This window comes from Hyla sarda, chromosome 11, assembly GCF_029499605.1.
Source record: "Hyla sarda isolate aHylSar1 chromosome 11, aHylSar1.hap1, whole genome shotgun sequence".
NCBI lineage: Eukaryota > Metazoa > Chordata > Amphibia > Anura > Hylidae > Hyla > Hyla sarda.
Window position 1 is genome coordinate 29,627,426 of NC_079199.1, and position 27,901 is coordinate 29,655,326.

Below are 27,901 nucleotides of genomic sequence, written 5' to 3' on the forward strand. Positions count from 1 at the left end.
AAAGGATTGTATGTTGAGTCTGGTTTCAAGTTACGATGGTCCAGAAAAGACCATTGTATGTTGAAACTATTGTATGTTGAGGCCATTGTAAGTTGAGGGATCACTGTGTGTGTGTGTGTGTGTGTGTATGTGTGTGTGTGTGTGTGTTTGTGTCTATATATATATATATATATATATATATATATATATATATATATAGATAGATAGATAGATAGATATAGATAGATATAGATATAGATATAGATATAGATATAGATATCTATAGATATAGATATAGCTCTATCTATCTATAAGTCTTTCCCAACCAGTGTGCCTCCAGCTGTTGCAAAACTACAACTCCCAGCACGTCCCATTGATAGTTTCTGTGAATTAGTATCTATACATTTTCCTTTATATCTCCGCAATGGCTGCTCGGAATGGGATGAGTGATACATTGTAAGAAAGATCTGAAGAAGAATGTCCAGCGCTGACTGTTGATCAAGGAACTGCTTTATAAAGACTATCAAGGCTGCCATGGGATACAACAAGGGTTCATGTAACGTGACGCATTTCGGCCCTGCGGCCATTAGACAATAGATTGGACAAGTAAGGAGCCAGCCCCCCCCCCCCCTCCCCGCAGATCCATTGGGGTTTGTCCTGACCCTTCTTCATTATAGGCCATAAGATGACCAGCGTTACGGTGATGCGAGGTTCAATGTCCTCCATTTATTGGTAAGGCTGCATTCACACCACGTTTTTGCAATACAGTTCCCGTATCAGATTTTTGATGGGAAAAACTGATTCCTGAAAACCGGACTAAACTGTATCAAAACGTGCGTACAAATTTCAACCCGTATACTGTTTCAAAAATGATGTCCGATCGCATCCGTTTTTTAAGAAAAAAAACGTATACTTTAACTTTTCACTCCAGATTGAATAAAGTTTCACTTGTTTGATTGAAATTCAAAGAATTTTTTTTTTTTGCGAAAGTCAAAAACCGTATGGAACTGTACGCACATACGGTTCTGTACGGTACCCATTGACTCCCATGTAAAAAAAATAAATAAATATATATACATATACGGTTTAACACATTTTTTCACCCGGGTAAAACAAAAACGGACAAATCCGTATAAGAGGCAAAACTGACTAAACCGGATGATGTGCTTGATATACGGTTTACAATGTTAAAGGGGTATTCCAGGAAAAACTTTTTATTTATATATATATATATATATATATATATATATATATATATATATTCAACTGGCTCCAGAAAGTTAAACAGATTTGTAAATTACTTCTATTAAAAAATCTTAATCCTTTCAGTACTTATGAGCTTCTGAAGTTAAGGTTGTTCTTTTCTATCTAAGTGCTCTCTGATGACACCTGTCTCGGGAAACGCCCAGTTTAGAAGCAAATTCCCATAGCAAGCCTCTTCTAAACTGGGCATTTCCCGAGACAGGTTTCATCAGAGAGCACTTAGACAGAAAAGAACAACCTTAACTTCAGAAGCTCATAAGTACTGAAAGGATTAAGTTGTTTTAATAGAAGTAATTTACAAATCTGTTTAACTTTCTCGAGCCAGTTGAGATATATATATCTAAATATATATATATATATATATATATATATATATATATATCTCTAAATAAATAAAATGGATAACCCCTTTAAGTCAATGCATGCGGTTTTCTATACATATACGCAAAAATGTGGTGTGCATGCACCCTTATTGTCTAGTAACTGCATCAGTGTTTCCCAGCCAGGGTGCCTCCAGCTGTTGCAAAACTACAACTCTCAGCATGCCTGGACAGCCGAAGGCTGTCCGGGCATGCTGGGAGTTGTAGTTTTGCAACAGCTGGAGGCACCCTGGCTGGGAAACACTGACCTGCATGATGAACGCCTTTGTCACTGTATAATTTATTCATGATGCTGTGTGCTGATGCCAGGCTTATCGGGTGCACTTCAGCCTCTACTATTCATGTCGTTGTGATTAATTCATTGACGAATTTCTGGGCACGTTCCATGCTCTTTCTATTTAAAGAGTTCTTCTATAAGAAATCCTCTATTGCTGGGTATGGTCTTCTTCTTTTTTTTTTTTTTTTTTTTTTTTTTCTTTTTTTTTTTTTTTTTGTATTTTGAGTGACCCAGTTTAGCAGCGGCTACAAATGTTAGTAGTTATTTCTGGCACATGCTTTTTACTTGTTGAGAGGATTGAGACTATGACACTGCTGAGAACCGACACGCGCGCCGCTGAGTTGTGGGCTAAGGGGGGGTAATAGAAGTGTCTTGCGGCAGAGCCGCGTGCCTGCTTCCTGTATGGTGACACATGGTGTCCTTGCCAAGCGAGGCACCATATTCTTCTCTATGAACAATGGCTCTTTCAGAGGGATAACTTCGTAATAAAATCATGCTAGGCAACATGTATTGATTTGTCACAATGTGATTGTTAATTTAAAATAGAAATAACCATCCTCATGTGAAGGTACTGTAATGGCCGACTGCAGGCTCTGTATTACAGATTTTATGACCATTTCGACAAGGCCTTACGCTCTTCTTTCCCAACAGTATTTTCCAACCAGTATGCCTCCAGCAGTTGTAAAACTACAACTTCCAGGACAGCCTTTGGCTGGGAGTTGTGGATTTTGCAACAGCTGGAGGCACACTGGTTGGGAGTTAAAGGGGTACTCCGGTGGGAAAAAAAAGTTTTTAAATCAACTGGTGCCAGAAAGTTGTACAGATTTGTAAATTAATTCTATTTAAAAATCTTAATACTTCCAGTACTTATCAGCTGCTGTGTACTACAGAGGAAGTTCTTTTCTTTTTGAATTTTCGGTCTGACCGCAGTGCTCTCTGCTGACTCCTCTGTTCATGTCAGGAACTGTCCAGAGATGGCGCAAATCCCCATAGCAAATCTCTCCTCCTCTGGACAGTTCCTGACATGGACAGTGGTATCAGCAGAGAGCACTGTGGTCAGACAGAAAAGAAATTCAAAAAGAAAATAACTTCCTCTGTAGTATACAGCAACTGATAAGTACTGGAAGGATTAAAGGGGTTATCCAGGAAAAAACTATTTTTTTTTATATATATATATATCAACTGGCTCCAGAAGGTTAAACAGATTTGTAAATTACTTCCATTAAAAAAATCTTAATCCTTCCAATAATTATCAACTGCTGAAGTTGAGTTGTTCCTTTCTAAGTGCTCTCTGATTACACCTGTCTTAGGAACTGTCCAGAGCAGAAGCAAATTTCCATAGCAAACCTCTTCTACTCTGTGCAGTTCCTGAGACAAGCAGAGGTGTCAGCAGAGAGCACTGTTTCCAGACAGAGAAGAACAACTCAACTTCAGCAGCTGATAATTATTGGAAGGATTAAGATTTTTTTAATAGAAGTAATTTACAAATCTGTTTACCTGACGGGCTACAGATGATGATAACAAAATTGTTTCCCACCAGTAGGGTCTAAGACATTTGAAATGGGTTTCGAATAGCTAGCATAACCTATGCATTTGTTCTCTGCACATAACATGGTGTTCATAGCAGTCTGTGGGGGTAGGGGCCATACTGTACCTCTGTCAGGGGGAAAAAAATGCTCCATTGAATATTCTATTAGGTAGATCCTCCCAGGAAGGAGTGGGAGAATTTAATCTATAATTGTTGAATTAGTTGTTGGCTTTGGTGCCATCCTGGGTTCGTTGAGAGCCCCATTAGTAATGGGGACTGATGGATATGGATGCAGAATATGTTGGCAGTATATAAGCAACATACAATTACACATGGGGTGCCATCGGCTCTACAGTATGTGGGACGGACCATTCAGCCACTCGGGAATCGTTGTATTAGGTGGGAGGTATTGAACAGTCCTTGGAGAACCTGACGATGCGACCCCCACAGAGCGCCAGTCTCGTCAGGTTGTCCAAGGACTGTTCAATACCTCCCGCCTAATACAATGATTCCTGAGTGGCTGAATGGTCCGTCCCACACACTGTAGGCCGCAGACGCACTCTGGCAGATAGATATCGAGGGAGGGTTGACAGGAGGAGAAGCGCCACATGGTAATTCCTGTTTTCCTGGATCATATCCATTACTTTCTATTAGTAAAAAGCGGACATACCTGATGCAAAAGGATGTTCAAAAAAATCCCATTGACATGAATGGGATTTTTTTTTTGCTGGCCATTTTCAGGACTTTTTGCTGGGAGTAAATAACAGAGGTTTTTTTACAGGATGATACCTATATGTGAAAGGGGCCTTAGACACCACTGTTGCATCGCTCTTTATTTTCTATTTTTTTCTTTCTTGGGATCCAAAGAAATTCTCACGACCTGCATATGTGCTATTGGTGTGGATAGGACCCCTGCGTCCACCAACGATCCTGAGAATGAAGGGGTACCTCAAATCCAGTTTGTATGAACATGCCCTTACGGAGAAAGGAATCAGTAATGATTTTGGAGGTACACAGGATCACCCGTCGAAACGCGTTGCATGCTGGTCGAATAAAACTACTCACCTGAAGGTTCCGTTGTCCTGACTCCTCTGTCCCACTCAGCGCCCGGTGATCCTGTGTACCTCCAAAATCCTTTCTGATCTCTATACCTACTCATGGGAAGGCTGCGTATGACTCGGTTGAAAACATGTTCCACATTATTGTGTTTGTTACACAAGTAAGTTTTGGTAAGCGTCGGTCTTCCTTTCTCCTCCTCCCCTCCGCGGGTTGATCTTGAGTCCTGTACTTGAGAGCGCCTTCTTCTCTTAGTGAGAAAGCAATCTCCGTAATATATCCATAACCTGTTTGCTTATGGCCGGAAAACCAAAAACATCTAAAAATTGTCTGTTCTACAAAGTTTACTAACTCCTATAGAGTGGAAGTGACCTAAACAGTGCAACACAACTAGTTATACTGGTTTGGTAAGTTAGGATGTGTCCTAAATGTCTGTATGAGAATACCCCTTTTAAACTGGTCATGTAAATCAGGTAACCATCTGCACCAATGAGTATGAGGACTACCCATTTCTTCCATGATGGTAGATGGAGTCGCCCTGTTGGGGAAACACTGACATAGGCATACAGTGACATTTGTTGCCCATAGTTCTTAGTGTATAAGGATGCGTTCATGCGCTATTACTAGCAGCGGGTTGCCCTCTGTGAGTTACGCTACCATTGATTTAAATGGGTCCACAGACGGTCTGCAATAGTGTCAGATTTGCGGACTGTCCGCGGACCCATTCAAATGAATGGTAGCGTAACTCACAGCTTGAAACCCGTTACTAGTTACTAGCGTGTGAATGTACCCTAAAAGTATCAACAGTTACCAGCCCAATGGAGACCGAAAGGACTTAGTTGGGTGAAATGGGAGCCTTTGGGTATTGATCCAGTTGCTCGGTATGTAGTAGCTGCTGAACTGGGCTTTGTTTGGCCACCTGAAGGGATACAGTCTGCTGAATGACGTAGCTGATATAGAACAATGGGTTGCGTGGAGCAATAGAGCCAGAGTAAATACGCGCAACATCTAGAATTCTAGTCTGTTACATTGTCCTCACTTTTCACTTGTGTTTGTGAATGTTATCAGTGTCTTATTTTTGTAAGAAGATAGAAACGGTTTCATTGTTAAGTCGTCTACAGAATAACATTTATTTTTTATTTTTTTATTACGTTATTTAAGATGGTGCCGAGAACTTAAATCTAGTTTTGGCAGCTGATGTGTGGGAAGCTCATTTGGCACTTTGTCGTAAAGCATGATCACAGACTTTAACAAAAATGAATGCAAAATGACATGCACCTTTTTAGTACCTCAATGTCCTATTCCAAAAAGGATCCATTCTTCAGCACTGGGTAACTTGACTATCTTACAAGCTGGTGACCCTAATCTGTAAATATAGGACATTGTGATTAGCTGCATGCATCAAATCCTGAAGAAGAAATGTGTGGAAGTGCATTTTATTCATTTAAAGGAGTAATCCCAAGATTTAAACTTATTGCTTGTCCGAAGGATAGGTTATAAGCAACTGGTGGGCATCCAACACGCTGATCACATGAACAGGGGTCTCTTGTCCCCCAAGTTAAAGGGATACTCTGGTGGAAAACATTTTATTTTTATTTTTTAAATCATCTGGTGCCAGAAAGTTAAATTGATTTTTAAATTACTTCTATTAAATAAAAATCTTTACTTTCCAGAACTTTTTAGCAGCTGTATGCTACAGAGGAGATCCTTTTCTTTTTTTAATTTCTTTTTGGTCTTGTCCACAGTGCTCTCTGCTGACACCTCTGTCCGTGTCAGGAACTGTCCAGAACAGGAGAAAATCCCCCTAACAAACCTGTGCTGCTCTGGACAGTTCCTGACACAGACAGAGGTGTCAGCAGAGAGCACTGTGGACCAGATAAAAAAGAAATTCAAAAATAAAAGGTAATTGCCGATACCGGTAACGTCCAAAATCGTGAATATCTGCCGATAATATTGGCCAAACCGATAATCGGTCGATCCCTAGTTTCTACTTCTGCTGCACTGTGCACACAGCACAACCATAATTCTTTTTGCAGAATCTGATTGGAAATGCATTGCCGTTTATGGAGACAGAGCATTTCCATGCGTTCCTAGCTCCGGCGTATTCTGCCGTCACGCACTGTTAGCGGAATGTCCGCTGTAAGTTTTCCGGCAGACATTCCGCTAAAAATATGCGGTGTGAACGTGGACTCGATGAATTCTAAACATTACTAATTGCCATATTTGGCTGTCTTCTGATTTCTCTAGCAAGTAAATGGGGCAATGGCCGAGCATGCATGCTGCTACTTTATTCACTCCATGAGAACAGAAGTCCTTTGTCCCCTGTCTGTGGGGGTCCAATCAGTCGGGTCTCCACCAATTCCATATTCTATTGATAGCTGAGAAATTTTGAAGGGGTACTCCGGTGGAAAACATTTTTTATTTTTATTTATTTTTTTAAATTAACTGGTGCCAGAAGCAATTTACAAATCTGTTTAATCCAAATAAAGATACAGTTCAATGTTGGCACTGCCACTAGGTGCCTTATCGGAGGAAACACCTCAATGTGTCTGTGCACTTCACTACTCACGGACCCCCGACTGTAGGTGCAGCTCCAGGAAAACCAGAGGTAAATGTTCAAAAGAAGAAACCGGAGGCACTCGATACTTCTGCGGGTGTTTATTCCAAGACAGGTATAAAGTTGTGCTGCGTCGACGAATCGTTTCGCGCACCTGCGCTTAATCAATGACCACAATGATCACACATTAAAGGGGTTAGAAAGTTAAACAGAAAGTTAAACAGATTTGTAAATTACTTCTATTAAAAAATCTTAATCCTTTCAGTACTTATGAGCTTCTGAAGGTAAGGTTGTTCTTTTCTGTCTAAATCCTCTCTGATGACACCTGTCTCGGGAAACGCCCAGTTTAGAAGAGGCTTGCTATGGGAATTTGCTTCTAAACTGGGCGTTTCCCGAGACAGGTGTCATCAGAGAGCACTTAGAAAAGAACAACCTTAACTTCAGAAGCTCATAAGTAATGAAAGGATTAAGATTTGTTAATAGAAGTAATTTACAAATCTGTTTAACTTTCTGGAGCCAGTTGAGATATAATATATATATATATATATATATATATATCTTTTCCTGGAATACCCCTTTAATCAGTGTGGTCATTGATTAAGCGCAGGTGCGCGAAACGATTCGTCGACGCAGCACACCTATGTACCGGTCTTGGAATAAACACCCGCAGAAGTATCGAGTGCCTCCGGTTTCTTCATTTGAAAACTAAAGTTTTCCACCGGAGTACCCCTTTAAATTTGGGAATGATCCCTTGAAAATGTAAAGCCTCTGCATTTACCATAGAAACAAACCTCTAGTTCTATACGTATAAGCACCGTTCTAGTCTTCAATTACATTCCATATCTTAGTTCAAGCAAGTTTTTCCCCCCCAAGGGCCCGATGACGTGTGCTGATGCACGATCTGGCAGCCTGGCGCTTGTTTAATTAGCCTTTTACAAGGCTCGGCCATTGCGCAGAAAGGACCTCATGATAGTCCATACAGCACTTTGCTTTCATCTTTTGTCAGCCGCAAATCCTCTTACACAGAAAGAATTGCATTCTACATAAAATGATTTTTAATATTTTTATCATATTTTATATATAAATATATATATATATATATATATATATATATATATATATACACAGTGGTCCCTCAACATATATTAATTGGTTCCAGGAGAACCATCATATGTTGAAACAATCATATGTCGAGTACATATGTCTATGTAAAAATGGTAATTGGTTCTGGGGCCTCGGAACCATTGTATGTTGAATACATATCTCTATGGAAAACTGCTAATTGGTTCTTGGATGACCATTGTATGGGGAGTGTTTAACAAACCAGGGTGCCTCCAGCTGTTGCACAACTACAACTCCCAGCATGCATGTACAGCCATTGACTGTCTGGGCATGCTGGGAGTTATAGTTTTGCAACAGCTGGAGGCACACTGATAGGGAAACATTGATGTATGGGGTGTATAGTGTGTATATGTATTGTATGTGATGTGTGACATCGCATACAGTACTGTACAGTTCTTTAAATACCTTCAGGGGGGACAGAATGTCCTCCATTACCATCCTGCCGACTACAGCTCTATAGGAAAGGAAGGGGAGGGCAGCCAGCAGCTCATTGGATGCCTGCAGCAAGATGCTGCAGGCTATTGGCTATAGCTGCACTAGGGGGGCGGGGCTTACACGGAGCTCACAGTGGAAGCCTGCGTGAGTTAGCAGGACAGCATGTGAGTAAGGCTGGGTTCACACTACGTTTTTCAACTACGGTTCCCGCATACGTTTTCTATCAAAAACCGTATGGGGAAAAAAACGGATGGAACAGTATGGGAAAAAGCAAACCGTATGGGTTTTTAAACTGTATACTGTTTTTAAAAGTGCATACTGTTCCGTCCGTTTTTGTAGAAAAATAAACCTTACGTTTTTGAAAATGTTGTCCATTTTTAATGGGAAGGGTCTTGGGTGGGGACTTTAGGATTCAAATGCGCATGTGCAAAGTAAAAACGTATACGTTTATCCCGTATGGAACCGTATACATGTGCGTTTCCTATTGACGTCCATGTTTTAAAAAAACGTATGCGGTTGCAGTACGGTTTTTAAACCGGAGACAAAATCGTGGTCAACCACAGTTTTGACTCCGGTTTAAAAATCATACTGCAACCGCATACATTTTTTTAAAACATGGACGTCAATGGGAAACGCACATGTATACGGTTCCATACGGGAAAAACGTATATGTTTTTACTTTGCACATGCGCATTTGAATCCTAAAGTCCCCACCCAAGACCCCTCCCATTAAAAATGGACACAATTTTCAAAAATGTATGGGTTTTTTTTCTATAAAAACTGACGGAACTGTATGCACTTTTAAAAACGGTATACTGTTTAAAAACGCATACGGTTTAGGCTGGGTTCACACTAAGTTTTCTCCCATACGGGAGCGCATACGGCAGGGGGGAGCTAAAACCTTGCGCTCCCGTATGCCTTCGTATGCGCTCCCGTATGTCATTCATTTCAATGAGCCGGCCGGAGTGAAACGTTCGGTCCGGTCGGCTCATTTTTGCGCCGTATGTGCTTTTCCCCCGGACCAAAAACTGTGGTCAACCACGGTTTGAGGTCCGGTTGTAAAAGCGCATATGGCGCAAAAATGAGCCGACCGGACCGAACGTTTCACTCCGGCCGGCTCATTGAAATGAATTACATACGGGAGCGCATATGAAGGCATACGGGAGCGCGAGGTTTTAGCTCCCCCCTGCCGTATGCGCTCCCGTATGGGAGAAAACGTAGTGTGAACCCAGCCTTACTTTTTCCCATACTGTTCCATCCGTTTTTTTCCCAATACGGTTTTTGATAGAAAACGAATGCGAGAACCGTAGTTGAAAAACGTAGTGTGAACCCAGCTTAACAGGAGGCAGAACGGGGTACATTAAACAACTATCTGTCAGTTGCTGAAGTTGTCAGCGCTGTCAGATAGCTGTTTGTACGATGGACCCGACACACAGCAGCATCATATGTCGATGCTGCCTTCAACATACGATGGGCTCTGAGAGGCCATCATATGTTGAAATGATCATATGTCGGGGCCATCATTAGTCGGGGGGTCACTGTATGTGTGTGTGTGTGTGTGTGTGTGTTTTATTTATTTTATATATATATATAATATAACATTTTTTATTATAACTAAAGGCTGTTTTCTGGCCCTATTGCACAGGGTGATATCAGCCTGATAGGGCCTCAATACTAGCGGCCAAGCCCCGTCCTTATCTACAGGTCTGTTAGGAGGGTGCTAAGACCGAAAGTGATGTCATTTGATTGACATACGCCTTACGGCAGTGCTTTTCAAACAGTGTGCCTCCTGCTGTTGCAAAACTACAACTCCCAGCATGCCCGGACAGCCGTCGGCTGTCCGGGAGTTGCAGCTTTGCAACAGCAGGAGGCACACTGTTTGGAAAAACACTCGGATTTGTAGTTTTGCAACAGCTGGAGGCACACTGTTTGGAAAAACGCTGCATTAGGTGGAGCGTAAAATTCCTGCAGTGTTACTTGACACTTTGTATCTGTTACATAAGTTTTTGTTCGTGAGCAGGTATACCGGAGGAGTTTACAGAGATATAGGTGCATACTAATAATTGCATACCATTCCTATTTAATAAAATACAGAAAGAAGAAGAAAAAAACACCTTTAAAAATTTCCTGCCGCTGCGCCATTGTGCAATGTGTGAGTGGATTAATTGCTTTTGTGGAAGGAAAGAAAGAAAAGTAATTGCTATTTGCATGAGTTTCCCTTTTAATCAGCTTAAGAACAGGAGTCTTCCTTTCAGGCCTGCTGTGGAATATTAGGATCTTACAAGAGAACATGTGTACAATTGATCTCCAACGTGGAGATACAGGTTATAATTCAGGTCACGTCTCAAGGAGCCAGAGATGAGTCAGACCTGTGCAAATGTTAAGAGAAAAAAAAAATTGTATGACCGTACGGCCGGCTAATAAAATGATTTAACAGCAGCAAAATGGAGGTATAGGTTGAGACTTTGACCATGGATGCCTTCGTGGAGGGGAAAATATTCAGACGGTGGCTTTGGAAGACTTTTTTTTTTTTTTTTCATCTTACCTCTGTGAGACCGTGGCAGACATGGTGGTCGGGGATTGAATTATTTCCCCCAGGGTGGGGGGGTACCTGTCGTATGTGAATACCAGGTTTCCATAAACGCATATCTCATCCAGGGAAAGCTGTGGTAGAGATATGAAAAAATCAGAAATGGTTAAAATCTCTTGCAAGACTTGGCTTCGGTATTGCCTACTTTCGGGCCTGGATCTTTTATGGGATGAAAGACAGGTTGGTAGTGGGGCCTATCATCCCCTTTCTGGTCCAGTCCAGGTTTTCATTGTGCCCCAGATCAGCATAGGTGCTGAAGACAGCTGGTTATTGGTCTTTGAAGGGAAACTTTGGTACTTAAAAGGGTATTCCAGGAATTGTTTTTATTTGACTATGCTACAGGGGCTGTAAAGTTAGTGTAGTTCATAATATAGTGTCTGTACCTGTGTGTGACGGTTTTCTCACAATTCTTCTGTGATTTTCACCCCAATATTTATTTTTTCCAGCATACAAAATTACTGATTTTTCCCAGCTTGCAATGCGGCCGAGACCTGATTAACTAGTCAGCTGATGACAGGGAACCCGTCTGCTTCAATGGGTGGAGGGATCAATCTGCAACTAATGCAACATCTGTAGGCACCCTGATTGAAAACCACACGTCTTTTGTTTCAATGGGTGGAGTGGCTGATGTGTGGGAGGGAGGAAAATGGAATTGTGGGATTTGTAGTCAAAAAAAGAAAAGTCAAACAGGAAATACAAGTTCACAAAAAGCAACCACAGTGTTATGGTAATCTCACAGCATAGCCATTTAGCCCCAAGACAAGTGCACATCCTTCCTAAGCATGTCCATTACTGTCTGCCAGGTACGTACTAAAATCACCTTATGCTGGATAACCCCTCTAACTTCTTATCCCCTATCCTCAGGATAGGGCATAAGTGTCTGATCATTGGGGGGTCTGATAGCTGGGTTTCTGTATAGTAGCCACTGAAAAAAGCAGGATTTATTATGTATTTAGGCTGTATTTTTTTTGTTTGTTTGCTGAGAAATAAGAACAAGAGAAGCCTGGTTTAAACTCCACTTCCACGTCCTTGTCTCTATTTGCCGCTATGTGTCTGACTCTATGGAGCTAATCTCCCGTACACCCCAAATGACATTATGAACAAACCTTGTTGTGGGTGGTGCTCTGCATTCTGTTTGCTGTTAAACAGGTTCCCAAGATCAGATATAAACAGTGCCGGTCTCCTCCTCCTTATAACCAGTTTTGGGATGGAAGGGAATTACAGGGTTACAACTTTTAAAGGAATTTTATAGGTTTAATGATTTCGAAATGTTCCATATGGTAGACACGAGGAAACCTAACCGCACGGATGATTCTGGTTTTTCCAGTTGGTATGTGTGGATGGCGGCACTGCAGTATATTCCACAGCTTCCCTGTATGTGGGTGGGCTGTCGTTTAATAGTCTGTGCCCACATACTGCACCTAACACAGTGCCCGCTTCCTATTCAGATCGAAGAAGTCTTTAGGATTAATGTACAGAGGTAAAAGATTAGATCAGATATGCACGTTCCCAAAAATGTATGGGTTTACCTCACTACATTTGCCTGTTTTGCGCAGAGAAAATCAAGAATTTTTTTTGGCATTTCCTGCCCACAGTTGCCACAAAATGCACCTGGAATTCTGCTTCACATCCGGTTCTTTGACAACTTTTGGAATTATGAGGGAGATGTATCAAATTAGAAATTGACAAAATATTTTTATTTATTTATTTGAGAATTTTTGGTGAGAAATTTTAAGAGCATTTTGGCGAGGGGAGAAAAAAAGTTTAGAGTGTGAACATCCCAACCAGGGTGCCTTCAGCTGTTTCAAAACTACAACTCCCAGCATGCCTGGACAGCCAAAGGCTGGGAGTTGTAGTTTTGCAACAGCTGGAGGCACCCTGGTTGTGAAACACTGATCTAGAAGATTGTCCATGGTTTGCTGTTGCATATTTTTAGTTTCTCATATGTTTTTTACTTAATATGCGGAACTCGCAGGTATCACAGATTCTGTATTTAAAATATTATAATTATAAAATATGATGTCCTCTTCCGCTGAAAGGGATTATGGGGGAGATTCATCAAAACTTGTGCTGAGGGAATGTCGACCAGAAGCCCATAGCAACCAATCAGATCACTTCTTTCATAAATTATTATTATTATTTTTTTTTTTTTTAAAGGCCTCTAAAAATAAAAGACGCAATCTGGTTGCTATGGACAACTGGTTTAACTTTTACTCATTGCATCTCCCCCTATATCATAAAGACAACCCTTCACCCTATTTCCTATTTATTCCACTATTAGGCCTCTTTCGCCGTATTGTCCAAACGTAATCCGGCGGCTAAATTCTGCTCAGAAATTCTGTTGAGGCAGAGTCCCGTTGTTTTTAGTAGGATTCTGTTACGTCGTGCACACGGCAGAATTTCCTGACACGTACAGAGTTGTCAGCAGAGAGCACTGTGATCATACTGAAAAGAATAACTCCACTTCCTGTGCAGCATACAGCAGCTATGTACTGGAAGGATTAAGATTTTTAATTTAAAGTAATTTACAAATCTGTATAACTTTCTGGAGCCAGTTGATATGAAAATTATTTTTTTTTTCCCACCGGAATACCCCTTTAAGCTGACATTGGATCTAATGGCTACACAAAAGGATCTTCTCTGGAGTGGTGGCAATTGCTGTACCAGGCTGACCCCTACGCCCTGGTGGGAGTCCCAGCTCTATATGACAGAGCAGCTGGAGAATGTTGTGTCTGGTGGGCCGGGCATTACCTGGGGCCGCTCCGCTGTTATAAATCCTTATTACTTAAGGGCTTAGCTTCTCAGTTTCATGTAATCTGAATTGCAGGGATTCCTTTAGTGGTTTTTAATTGATCCCAGGGGATTTCCCTTCCAGCCATTTTCTGTTCCTTGTCGTAGAGTCCCACCATTGTGAGAACACATACTGGCAGGGAACTCCGAAGTTTCATTCATGCATTTAATGTCACGCTTTCAGTGCCCGTGGAGCAGCTGCTCGGTTTGGGATATAGCGTTATAAAGTTTTACCAAAATACTTAAACAAATGTCTTGTTGGTCTTCACATCCGTTGGCATTTTTTATTTTGATGAGACATGAGGGGTACTCCGGTGGAAAACATTTTAAACAGATTTGTAAATGACAGCTGTTAAAAAATCTTTACCCTTCCAGTACTTGTTAGCAGCTGTATGCTGCAGAGAAAATTCTTTTCTTTTTGAATTTCTTTTTTTTTTTTTTTTTTTTTTTTTCTTTCTTGTCCACCGTGCTCTCTGCTGACACCTCTGACCATATCAGGAACTGTCCAGAGCAGCATAGGTTTGCAATGGGGATTTTCTCCTGCTCTGGACAGTTCTTGATACGGGCATCAGGTGTCGGCAGAGAGCACGGTGGACAAGACAAAAAAGAAATTCAAAAAGAAAAGAATTTCCTCTGTAGCATACAGCTGCTAAAATGTACTGGAAGGGCAAATATATATATATATATATATATATATATATATATATATATATATATATATAATATTTTTTTTTTTTTTTTTTTTTTTTTTTTTTTTATAGAAGTCATTTACAAATCTGTTTAACTTTCTGGCACCATTTGATAAAAAAATAAAATAAAAAAAATTTCAACAGAGTACCCCTTTAAACATACAGATGGAACGCCATAACCATTTCTGAATTGTATGTGTTGTAAAAGTCCCTTCATGGCTTTTACAGCCGACACTAACATTTTATGCACCGTGTTAGGGATAAAAATCTGTGTATGAGCTGGAAAAGGGAGACAGCTGGATAATGATGCTTTTGTAGATGGCAAACAAAACATGGCAAACAGCATTGGCCGGTAATCCTACAGAAGAAGCAAAAACTAGGGGAGAACTGCACAGACTAGGGGAGTATTTCCCAACCAGGGTGCCTCCAGATGTGGCGAAACTACAAAAAAAATAAAATAAAAAAAAATAAAAATAAATAAATAAAGCAAAGGCTTCTCCGGGCATGCTGTGCTGGGAGTTGTAGTTTTGCAACAGCTGGAGGCACCCTGGTTGGGAAACAATGGACTAGGGGGATACCGCCACAGAATGCAATGAAGAGCACTCACCTTTAGGAGTTGTACTCACCTTTAGGAGTTGTACTCACCTTTAGGAGTCGTACTATCAGTAGCTTTATCCATGCCATCCGCTTTTCGCTATTTTCTCATATGGTAGGAACTTGCCCATCAGAATCCTTGTGTGGTCTCTGCGTGCATGCTCCCCGATACTGCAAACCCCTTCGAGCTCTATTGGAGTCTTTTTCTCTTTTCCAAATTCCTTCTTCTCACGGGGGGGGGGGGGGGGGGGGGATCCTGGATATGTAGTAGAGATTTGGTGCATAAAAACCCTTGAAACTCACTCTTACTGCAGGTCTTGAGGCCATTCAATATGCCTAAAACATCTACAAGAACATGTATAAGATGCTTCAATGGACTTAAAGGGGTACTCCAGTGAAAAACTTTTTTTTTTTTAATCAACTGGTGGCAGAAAGTTTAACAGATTAGTAAATTACTTCTATTAAAAAAATCTTAATCCTTCCTGTACTTATTAGCTGCTGAATACTACAGCGGAAATTCTTTTATTCATGACCACAGTGCTCTCTGCTGACATCTCTGTCCATTTTAGGAACTGTCCAGAAGAGCATATGTTTGCTATGGGGATTTCCTTTTACCCTGGACAGTTCCTAAAAATGGACAGAGATGTCAGCAGAGAGCACTGTGCTGGTGATGTCAGCAGACAGCTCTGTGTTTCAAGCGGAAAAGAATTTCCACTGTAGTATTCAGCAGCTAATAAGTACAGGAAGGATTAAGATTTTTTAATAGAAGTAATTTACAAATCTGCTTAACTTTCTGGCACCAGTTGATAAAAAAAATAAAAATAAAAAATAAAAATAAACTTTTTCACCGGAGTACCCCTTTAATTAAATATAAATGCACCCTGAAAGCTTAGCTTATCAAAGATGGGGATTATTTAGATTTGGGGGATGAAAGTAGTAGACCTAAGACTTTCCCAACCAGGGTGCCTCCAGCTGTTGCAAAATTACAACTCCCGGGCATGCTGGGAGTTGTAGTTTAGCAACAGCTGGAGGCACCCTGGTTGGGAAACACAGACCAAGCTGAATTTTTCAGCCCGATTTTTCAATAGGATTCTGCTGCATTCTGCATATGGCAGAATTTTTGCGGCATAAATTTAAATTCCATACTCCGCAAAAACAATGAACTTGTCAATTCTTTCTGCGGAATCTAATGCAGAAATACATTGCTATCTATGGAGGCGGTGCATTTACAAGCAGTCCACCGCAGGCAGAACAAGCCTCTTGTGAAGTGTCCACCCAGAATTTTTCCCAGCAGATATTTCGCTGTGTGAATAGGGCCTAAGGAAATATAAATAGAAATCTATAATGACAGGATAACTATTAAATCTAGAGGAGATTAAGTTTCTACATCAGTGTTTCCCAACTAGGGTGCCTCCAGCTGTTGCAAAACTACAACTTCCGGCATGCCCGGACAGCCAAAGGCTGTCCGTACATGCTGGGAGCTGTAGTTTTGCAACAGCTGGAGGCACACTGGGTGGAAAACGCTGGTCTACATCAACACAATAGAAGGTATTTGAGTTATCAAAAAACTTTTGACATGTCCTACATATCAAAAGTGTTGATCTGTTGGGGTCTGGGTGTTCAGACCCCGATTTAATCACTAGAATGAATGGGGAGAGAAGCACTCTTGTCTATGTAAACGAGACCATTCATTTATAGTTGGATCATATATTGCAAGATTTCCTAGGCGTATATATAGTAACATAGTTCCTAAGGTTGAAAAAAGACCAGAGTCCACAAGTTCAACCCTAATGAGTCCCTACTGAGTTGATCCAGAGGAAGGCAAAAAACCCTCATACTAGAGGTAAAAATTCCTTCCCGACTCCAAATATGGCATCAGAATAAATCCCTGGATCAACGTTCTGTCCCTATAAATCTAGTATACGTAACCAGCGATGCTATTACTCTGCAAAAGTTCAAAAAGGGCTTGGATGCATTTTTGGAGAGTTCTCCATGACCACCTCTACTGGCAGAGAATTCCAGTCTCACTGCTCTTACAGTAAAGAACCCCTATCTGTGCTGGTGTAGAAACCTTCTTTCCTCTACGTAGAGGATGCCCCCTTGTTATAGATACAGTCCTGGGTATAAATAGATCATGGGAGAGATCTCTGTACTGCCCCCTGATATATTTATACATAGTTATAAGGTCGCCCCTAAGTCGTCTTTTTTCTAAACTAAATAACCCTAATTCTGATAATCTTTCTGGGTACTGTAGTCCTCCCATTCCCCGTATTACCCTGGTTGCCCGTCTTTGAACCCTCTCCAGCTCCACTATATCTTTCTTGTACACTGGAGCCCAGTACTGTACACAGTATTCTATGTGTGGTCTGACTAGTGATTTGTATAGCGGTAGAATTATTTCCTTGTCGTGGGCATCTATGCCCCTATTGATGCACCCCATGATTTTATTTGCCTTGGCAGCAGCTGCCCGACACTGGTCACTACAGCTAAATTTACTGTTAACTAAGACTCCCAAGTCCTTTTCCACGTCAGTCGTCCCAAGTGTTCTCCCATTTAATACATAATCCCAGCCCAGATTTTTCCTCCCCATGTGCATTATCTTAAATTTATCAGTGTTGAACCTCATCTGCCACTTCCCAGCCCAAACCTCCAACCTATCCAGATCCATTTGTAACAGTGCACTGTCCTCTATAGTGTTTACCGCTTTACAGAGTTTAGTGTTATCTGCAAAGATTGCTACTTTACTATTCAACCCCTCTACAAGGTCATTAATAAATATATTAAATAGAACAGGACCCAAGACGGACCCCTGTGGACCCCACTATTAAGTCACCCAAGCAGAATAAGTTCCATTATTAACCACCCTCTGTTTCCTATTACTTAACAACTTACACTCATTCTCCCCCAGCCCAATCCTTCTAATTTTATGTACCAACCTTTTATGTGGAACCGTATCAAATGCTTTGGAAAAATCCAGATATATGACATCCAGCGATTCCCCTTGGTCCAGTCTGGAGCTCACCTCCTCATAAAAGCTGATCAGGTTTGACAGGACCGATCCCTCATAAAGCCATGCTGATATGGAGTCATACATTTATTTTTATCAAGATACTCAAAAATAGCATCTCTTAGAAAACCCTCAAACAATTTACATACAACAGAGGTTAAACTAACAGGCCTATAATTCACGGGGTCACCTTTTGACCCCTTTTTAAATATTGGCACCACATTTTCTATGCGGCAGTCCTGGGGAGAAGTCCCTGTCACTATAGAGTCCCTGGATATTAAAAATAGAGGTTCAGTCTATTACATTACTTCATTCCTTTAGAACACGGGGGTGAATGCCATCTGGACCTGGCGATTTGTCTATTTAGATTTTTTGTAGGCGGCACTGTACTTCTTCCCGGGTTAGACAGGTGACCTGTACTTCTTCCTGGTTTAGACAGGTAACCTGTACTGGGGAGTTTACCTTATCTCCGTGTATTTCACCTGGCATTTCATTTTCCTTGGTGAATACAGTGGAGAAGTATTTGTTTAAATCTGTTCAGTTTTTTTTTATTTTTTTACATATTTTACATTTTTCTCTTTAGCTTTTTAATGCTTCTTTACTGCCGTCCTGTTTTAGTAGTTTAAATGCTTTATTTTTGTCATTTATTGCCCCTTTAACATTTTTATTCATCTACATTGGTTTTCTTTTATTCCTGACCCTTTTATTCCCATGAGGTTTTATACCTCTTAGGGTGCATTTACACCACGTTTTTGCCTGCGGTCGGGAAACCGCATACGGCCGAAAACGAAGCCGACCGGAGGCTGCGGTTCACTCCGGTCGGCTCATAGACTTGCATTAAATACGGTTCCCGAATACGGCTGAGTGCGGGCGCTGCTATTAAGCCCCGCCCCCTCCTCCAAACGTGGTGTGAACCCAGCCTTAGTGTCAGTATTTTTGTTTTTGAGGACATTATCCCATTTTATATTGTTAAGGGCTTCTGAGTTGATCAAACTTTTTCTTCCTAAAGTTCATTGTTTTATACAACAAAATTAAACAGAAAACAAGATATTAACACAACTTTAATATGTTCTGTGTCATGTTTCATACCGCTTCACCTGCCTCTCGGTTTCATGTTGTTGTGAACGGTTACTTAATTAATGTGGTTGCACTTATGTTGCCTAATGTAACCGAAATGTATCATAACTGTTGGAGGCACAGGAGGTATGTATCAGCATTTTATAATAAACAAAAAATACAGATCATTTAATAGTTTCAAGGACTGGTTACATAATGTAGAAGGAATCTAGCAGTGGGGAAATTCATATCACGTTCTTTCTGTATGCTTTCGGCACCATCAAATTTGTATATGTTTAATGTAACATCTTAAAGGGGTACTCCGGTGGAAAAACTTTTTTTATTTTTTTTATTTTAATCAACTGGTGCCAGAAAGTTACAGATTTATAAATTACGTCTATTAAAAATCTTTACCCTTCCAGTACTTATTAGCAGCTAGAAAAAAGAAATTCAAAAAGAAAATAATTTCCTCTGTAGCATACAGCTGCTAATAAGTACTGGAAGGGTAAAGATTTTTTAATAGAAGTAATTTACAAATCTGTTTAACTTTCTGGCACCAGTTGATTTAATAAAAAAAAAAAAAATAGTTTTCCACTGGAGTACCCCTTTAAATCCAGTATTCGGTGTCAGTCAATTCGAAATCCCATGCATGTAAGGGTGCACCTGTACCTCATTGATTTTCATGAGAAGCCTGGGGTCAGAAAGTGTCTCCGGTCGGCTAATTTTTTTTTATTTTTTTTTTATTTTTTTGCTCGTGTCCGTATTTTTAACCGGATTGAAAAGCGAGACAGACCACTGTTTTCAGTCCAGTTAGGAAACCTGATACGGTCAGAAAATGAGCCATTCGGAGACACTCGCTGGGTCCGTGTGGCTCATTTGATTCAATGGGGTAGGCAGGGTTTCCCAACCAGGGTGCCTCCAGCTGTTGCAAAACTACAACTCCCAGCATGCCCTGACAGCCATTGGCCATTGGTAAACACTGGGGTACGGCATTGATAAAGCAGGAGACTGTTTTAAAATCTTAGATGTGAATGCTCACTTAGGGTGGGGTCACACTTGCTCTATTTTGCTGCTGTGTATTTTCCTACCCATTGAAGTTAATGGGTAGCAAAATCGGTTGCAAAAAAAATACGGAGGAGAATACGGCACGTGTGACCCTACTCTTAAAGAGGTTTTCTGCGATACCATTCATACACATTAGAAACTGTAGCATTTTGTATAGATCAGGGGTCTCCAACTGGTGGCCCTCCAGATGTTGCAAAACTTCAACTCCCAGCATGCCTAGTTAACTGCAGCCAACAGCTGTTTGAGCATGCTAGGAGTTACATTTTTGCAACATCTGGAGGGCCTCTAGTTTTAGACCCTTGGTGTAGATGGTTATGTGTGCCCCTTCCTCCCAGTCTTTTTCTTTCCTTGTTTTTAGATCTTCTCTGCTTTCCCTGACTTCTTCTTTACTTGCTCTACATATTTGATATTCTGTCTAGAGAGGGGATATTTTCCAAACCCCTTCATCTTTTTCCTGTAAGCCGTGTTCTTTTTAGCTTCACTCTCTGAGCTTTAGTACTTCATCATGTAGCATTTGTTGATATTTTTGTTGGATCCATCCTTTTTTTTAGACTGCACAAAATTTCCTGTGATACTGTCTGTTCTTTAACCTCGAAGAACACAAAATCTGCTCCGCTTCCCTTTGTACGGCCTTCTGTGACTGTGAAGCTGTGTGATGTGTGGGTTTTTTGTTTTTTATTTTTTCCTTTTAAGTCAAAAGGAGACTAGCTTAAATGGGCAATGACAAACCAAGTAAGCAAGAGAAAGTAGGTATTTGTGAGAGAAATATAGGTGCTAGACACAATTATACAATATGTACATGATCAGTATTAGGTACCGAGTAACTATTTTCTGCCATCTTTGTGACTCTACTTAATCCATGAACATTGGAACATGCTTGCAGAGCGAATATGTGATCGTAGTGAAATGCATAATAAAGTGGTAAATGGGTTGACGTGGATCTGTCGTGACTTGTTTTCTATAGACTATATTCGGTCATAGGCGTAGCCTTCAAAGGGGTATTCCGGGCAAAAACATTTTATCCCCTATCCAAAGGATAGGGGATAACATGTCTGATTACGCTGCTGAGACCCCCCCGCGATCTCCCTTCTCCAATTTCGGAGACATCACGCAACGCCCCCTTAATTCATGTCTATGGGAGGGGTCATGCCCCCTCCCATAGACATGAATGGAGGGGGTGTGGCATCACGTCTCCATCTCGGAAACCCGGAAGTTTCCGAAACTGGAGATTCAGCACCCGGATAGAATGCAGGTGCTGCAGGGAGATCGCGGGGGGTCTCAGCAGCGGGCCTCCCGCAATCAGACATCTTATCCCCTATCCTTTGGACCGGAATACCCCTAATGTTTAATGTTTTTGCCCGGAATACCCCTTTAAAGGGGTTATCCACCATAAGGTGACTTTAGTACTTACCTTCTAGACAGTAATGAACCTGTTTAGGAGGGAACCGCACTTGTCTTGGGGCTAAATGGCTATGTTGGGTGTCCATCATAATGCTGCTTTCTTTTTGTGAAATGGCTATTTCCTGTTGGAGTTCCTAGCTTCCAACTACAAGTCCCAGGATCTATTGTTTGTAAGTGTGACATTACTTTTCTCCCTCCCATACACAAGCCATCCACTCCATTGCAGTACAGCTGAGCTGCCTTGCATGTTGTGCTGTGCTGTAAACTACAATTCCCTGCAGCCCTGTGGAGAATGAGCTTCCTCCCACCCAGCGGTCACTCCATCGCATGCGGAGCAATGATCACAAAAGAATTGCGAGACCAACCATCAAACAGGAGTACAGACACTTTATTATGAACTACACTAAATTTACAGCCCCTGTAGTTGTCAAATAGAAAAATAAGTCCTGTAATACCCCCCTAACGCTTAAGACGTGCCAGGAAGGTTCTGTGTTGACTGGCTTGTACGTCTTCAGTCCAGCCAATGATCAGACTTTCACCAGGTAACATAGTACATCTGTGATGTGGAGTAATTTATTAGGGTAATGGGTATGAGGAAATCTTATTGATAGACAAATTGCAAGAGTCCTTCCACAATACAAGGTTGCGCTAATAGTACGAAAGGGAACTCATCCCAGCCATACCAAATTTCAGTAAAGGAGTCATAATCTTTATTCGTTATTCTTCCCAGGTTGTTTGGTTTTAATATCACAAGTTCTGTTCTTGAAAAGATTGAGCTTGATTTTTAGTATACTTCTAGTCCAGTGTTTTCTCAACCGGTGTGTCTCCAGCTGTTGCAAAACTACAAACCCCAGCATGCCCGGACAGCCGAAGGCTGTCCGGGCATGCTGGGGGTGGTAGTTTTGCAATAGCTGGAAAAAGTTTGAGAAAATACTGTTTTAGTCTGTCTACACCCCAGGGATCACCCTGAGTAGGAGTGAGAGTGGAGCTATATCAGTTGTAGGTGTGAGTGATCCTCCGCAGACTTGGTTACCTAAAGCGTGGATTTGCCTGTCAAGGACTTTTTTCAGTACCATCTCCACTTAAAAATTTGAGCAGATCTGTTATTTGTGAGTTCACCCTTGGGCTCTGTTTACAGGAGTCAGATTTATTGCAAATTATGCATTGATTTCTACAAACCCTATACAGGACAGTCGTAGACCTTTCTGCAATAAACTTCTCTCTGGTGAACCTACCCCGTAGGGTCACACACAGCTGCAAGAAATCTGTCGGGCAGTAGGAAATACGATGTACTTTTTGCTATGAGCAGACACACAGGGCTATCCCCGACGCAGCCCTTTGTGTGTAGTAAACATTACTGCACACACAGGGCTGCGTTGGGGGAAGTCCTGTGTGTCTGCTCATAGCATAATGTGCATCGTATTTCTTACTGATTTCTGGTAGTGTGAAATAGGCTGCATATGCCGTGTGTGACCCTACCCTAAAATTAAAATAAATAACAACCCAGTGCAGTTGGTAGCGCCAACTGCTCACTGTTCACCCGGAATTTGGGCCCTCGTGCACTGGTTTCTAAGTGGAGAAGTAGAGTGTTTCACATTTTCCTTATCGTTTTCCTCCGTGTGAACGGGAATTTCCTTGCTAGATTAGTGTGCATGAGCTCCAATACTGCAGATGCTGGTTTTATGGTTTTTTAAAGCTCTGTACACAAGGGTGTGATGTAGGTAGATTATTGCTGAAGTAGGGCTTGACGAATTTATGAATCTAGGAGCCGGCAAAAAAAAAAAAGCTAGGAGACCATATGATCAGTCATTAGTGTCCCTTCATCTCCCTGTGTTACAGTCCTTACAGTCCCCTCATCTCCCCCCTGTGCGTCAGTCCTTTCTGTCCCCTCTTCTCCTCATCCCCATGTGTTGAAGTCATCACTATCCCCTTATCTCCCCACTGTGTCAGTCACTACTGTCCTCATCTTCCTGTGTCACAGTGGTTACTGTCCCCTCAACTTCCCATGTCAGTTATTTCTGCCCCTTATCTCTACCTTGCGTGTCACAGTCAATAGTGTCCTCTCATGTTTAAAATAAAACAAAGCAAAAAAAAGTGTTTTAGTTCTCGTTCACATGGGCAGTGTGCTCCGTCAGCCAGTCCTTTGGAAAAACGACATGTCCTTTTTTTTTTTACTCTGTTCAACTCCTGTAAAATACCGGACACCTGATGGACCAATTCAAGTCAGAATGGGGGATCAGCGCAGGAACTTTGGCAAAAGTTTTTTTTTTTATTTTTTTGTATGTTTTTGTATGTTTTTTTCTTTTTGGATAGACAACCCTTATTGAAAAGGGCTGAGAATAACCTGGGAACCACCACAAAATTCTCAGTCACTGTGGCGACCTGACCTTGTCAAGCCCTGGCTTAAAGGGGTACTCTGGTGGAAAACCCTTTTTATTTTATTTTTTTTCTCAATCAACTGGTACCAGAAAGTTAAACAGGTTTGTAAATTACTTCTATAAAAAAAAAATCTTAATCCTTCCAATACTTATTAGCTGCTGAATACTACAGAGGAAATTCTTTTCTTTTTGGAACACAGTGCTCTCTGCTGACATCATGACCACAGTGCTCTCTGCTGACATCTCTGTCCATTTTAGGAACTGTCCAGAGTAGGAGAAAATCCCCCATAGTAAACATATGCTGCTCTGGACAGTTCCTAAAATGGACAGAGATGTCAGCAGAGAGCACTGTGGTCATGATGTCAGCAGAGAGCACTGTGTTCCAAAAAGAAAATAATTTCCTCTGTAGTATTCAGCAGCTAATAAGTACTGGAAGGATTAAGATTTTTTAACAGAAGTAATTTACAAATCTGTTTAACTTTCTGGCACCAGTTGATTTAAAAAAAAAATAATAATAATAATTTCCCCCGGAGTACCCCTTTAAAGGGTATTCCAATTACAACGTTATTGCAGATGAACTTATTTGTGATCTCTTTAGATGTAGTTTTAAGTAGTAGTGTTGAGTTTTTAGAATAGGGTTCATTTGATGTCACCAGGGTTAACACCTTGACCTTTGGCCCACAGGGGAAGGATACAGTAACAGGTTTTGTAAGACTCGACACGTCTGCAAATTTGTCTCACACTTTGTTCACAGCATGTTAAACGTCTCTGAGCCTAAACACAGGAAGTGACAGGTTTGTTGCGCCGTATCGGTTTGCGGCCGCGTCTGCTGAATCATGACTTCTTGACGTAAAGTTTTGCAGCGCACTGGTTTGCACAGACATCTAAGATCAGGAGTGTGCACTGTGTTTAACCAGGCAGAGAGGTTTGTTTGGAGCGTCTCTAACGTGTTTAGTTTTCTTTTAAGGAAATGTTTTGATCTGATTATTTGCTCCCTTGTTGCTTTGCTTTTACAGAGTGATTTCTGTTTTCCTTCCACACAGTCATTTGTTCAGGCTCTTGGCATGATTTACTTGTATGTAGGTGTCCTAAAAGCACCTCAATACCCTACAGATAATGATCTATGGAAATTGTTGCTTCAATATTAGCATTACCATTGGAATTGTATCGCCAAGGATTTAATTGAACTTTTTGTTTTGTTTTGAAGAGCTAAATACCGAAACATGTTCCTTTCTAATTTTGTTTCTTTTCTGATTTGTATTCCTTTTATTTCATTTTTTTGCACACTATTATTATTAGAGATGAGCGAATTTACAGTAAATTTGATTCGTCACGAACTTCTCGGCTCGGCGGTTGCTGACTTATCCTGCATAAATTAGTTCAGCTTTCAGGTGCTCCCGTGGGCTGGAAAAGGTGGATACATTTCTAGGAAAGAGTCTCCTAGGACTGTATCCACCTTTTCCAGCCCACCGGAGCACCTGAAAGCTGAACTAATTTATGCAGGAAAAGGCATCAACTGTCGAGCCGAGAAGTTCGTGACGAATCGAATTTACTGTAAATTCGCTCATCTCTAATTATTATGTTGCCTCAGCTGTCTTTTAACAGCATCTAGAAATGTGTTTTACAGCATGGATATCAACAGCAATAGACTGAAGCTATCCCACTGGCATGAATGGAAGCATGTCCTAAGCTCAGCTTGGTGACCTTTTTTTTTTTTTTTTTTTTTCTCTCCCCTTTACAGAGGTCATTCTAAAGTGAGGGGGAGACTGATCTGTGAGCAACAGCTATTGTGTGTACATCTGTTATCTATACATTAGTGTCCCCTTATACTGTAATCCTGTCTGTGATAAGGAGGACACTGCTGGAAAGTGATCTGTACAGAACAGTTAGGCTGGGTTCACACTGCAGAATCTCTGCCGGAGATCGAACCAGCGGTGCTAGGACCGAGCGGACTGCATTGCTGCCCCCATAGACTGCAATGCATTTCCGGGTGGATCTTTTGGGAGATCTGCTCAGAAATGCATTGCCATCTATGGGGACGGCAATGTAGTCCGCGTGGTCCTAGTGCCGCCGGCTCGATCTCCGGCAGAAATTCTGCCCAGAGATTCCGTAGTGTGAACCTAAGCCTAAGGGTCCAATCACACGGTAGAATTTCTGCTTGCGGAATTCCGCCTCAAATGAAAACCCATAGACTTCTATGGGATTCCGCACTCTCATTCACACTTCTGAATTTCCGCTTGCGGAAATTCAGAAGTGTGAATGGGAGTGCGGAAACCCATAGAAATCTATGGGCTTTCATTTGAGGTGGAATTCCGCAAGCGGAAATTATGCCATGTGAATAGACCGTCTCAGCTTGTAGGTCCATTCAGAAGTGTGAATGGGAGTGTGGAATCCCATAGAAGTCTATGGGATTTAATTTGAGGCAGAATTCCACAGCTGGAAATTCTGCCGTGTGAATAGACCGCAAGTCTCAGCTTAGTTGTAGGCCTAGACATCTGAATAAAAACTGCATGATTTTAGGAGTACTGTATTTTATAAAATCTGTGTTTCTCAAGCTGTGTGCCTCCAGCTGTTGCTAAACTACTCGGGCATGCTGAAAGTTGTAGTCTCCAGTTGGATTTTGCTGCCCCATGCACACCGCTGAATTTCCACTGCAGAAATTCAGATTCTGCTTTCTGCTAAAAGATTGAACATAATCATTCAACAGAATCTGCCCAGAAATGCATTGGCATTTATGAAGATGTCACATCTGGGCCGCCGTAGCGATGGCAGAACATGACATTTGCGGGATGTCTGCCTGTGTTTTCCGGATGCTATCTCTGTTGACGAACATATCAGTAATGGAGGCTAATAATGGGTCTATCTCTGTAACCGCAGATCAGTGTAGATTTTATTCTTTTCTGTCTGACCACAGTGCTCTCTGCAGACACCTCTGTTAAAGGGGTACTCCGGTGAAAATTTTTTTTTTTTTTTTTATCAACTGGTGCCGGAAAGTTAAACAAATTTGTAAATTACTTCTATTAAAAAATCTTAATCCTTCCTGTACTTATTAGCGGCTGAATACTACAGTGGAAATTCTTTTCCGTTTGAAACACAGAGCTCTCTGCTGACATCATGAGCACAGTGCTCTCTGCTGACATCTTTGTCCATTTTAGGAACTGTTCTGAGTAAAAGGTAATCCCCCATAGCAAACATATGCTGTTCCGGACAGTTCCTAAAATGGACAGCAGATGTCAGCGGAGAGCACTGTGCTGATGATGTCAGCAGAGAGCTCTGTGTTCCAAAAAGAAAAGAATTTCCGCTGTAGTATTCAGCAGCTAATAAGTACAGGAAGAATTAAGATATTTTTAATAGAAGTAATTTACAGATCTGCTTAACTTTCTGGCACCAGTTGATTGATTAAAAAAAATAAAAATAAAAAAAAAGATTTTCACCGGAGTACCCCTTTAATGACAGGAACTGTCCAGAGTAGGAGCAAATCCCCATAGCAGACCTATCCTGCTCTGGACAGTTCCTGACATGGACAGATGTGTCAGCAGAGAGCACTGTGGTCAGACAGAAAATAACTACACAACTGCAGCTGATAAGTACTGGAAGTATTAAGATTTTGTTTAATAAAATTTATTTACAAATATGTATAACTTTCTATCACCAGTTGATTTAAAAACCTTTTCTCTTCCCCTTTAAGCTTCCAGTAAGTGTTAATTTTTTTTTTTCTGCAAGTGTTTTGGAGC

At 41.2% G+C, this 27,901-nt stretch overlaps 1 protein-coding gene across 3 annotated transcripts in view; it reads left to right on the forward strand.

Annotated features, from left to right (window-relative positions):
* The window catches only part of NUMB (NUMB endocytic adaptor protein), a 111,789-nt gene that overhangs the window by 34,182 nt on the left and 49,706 nt on the right, over window positions 1-27,901 (forward strand). The gene's annotated exons all lie outside the window — the stretch shown is intronic.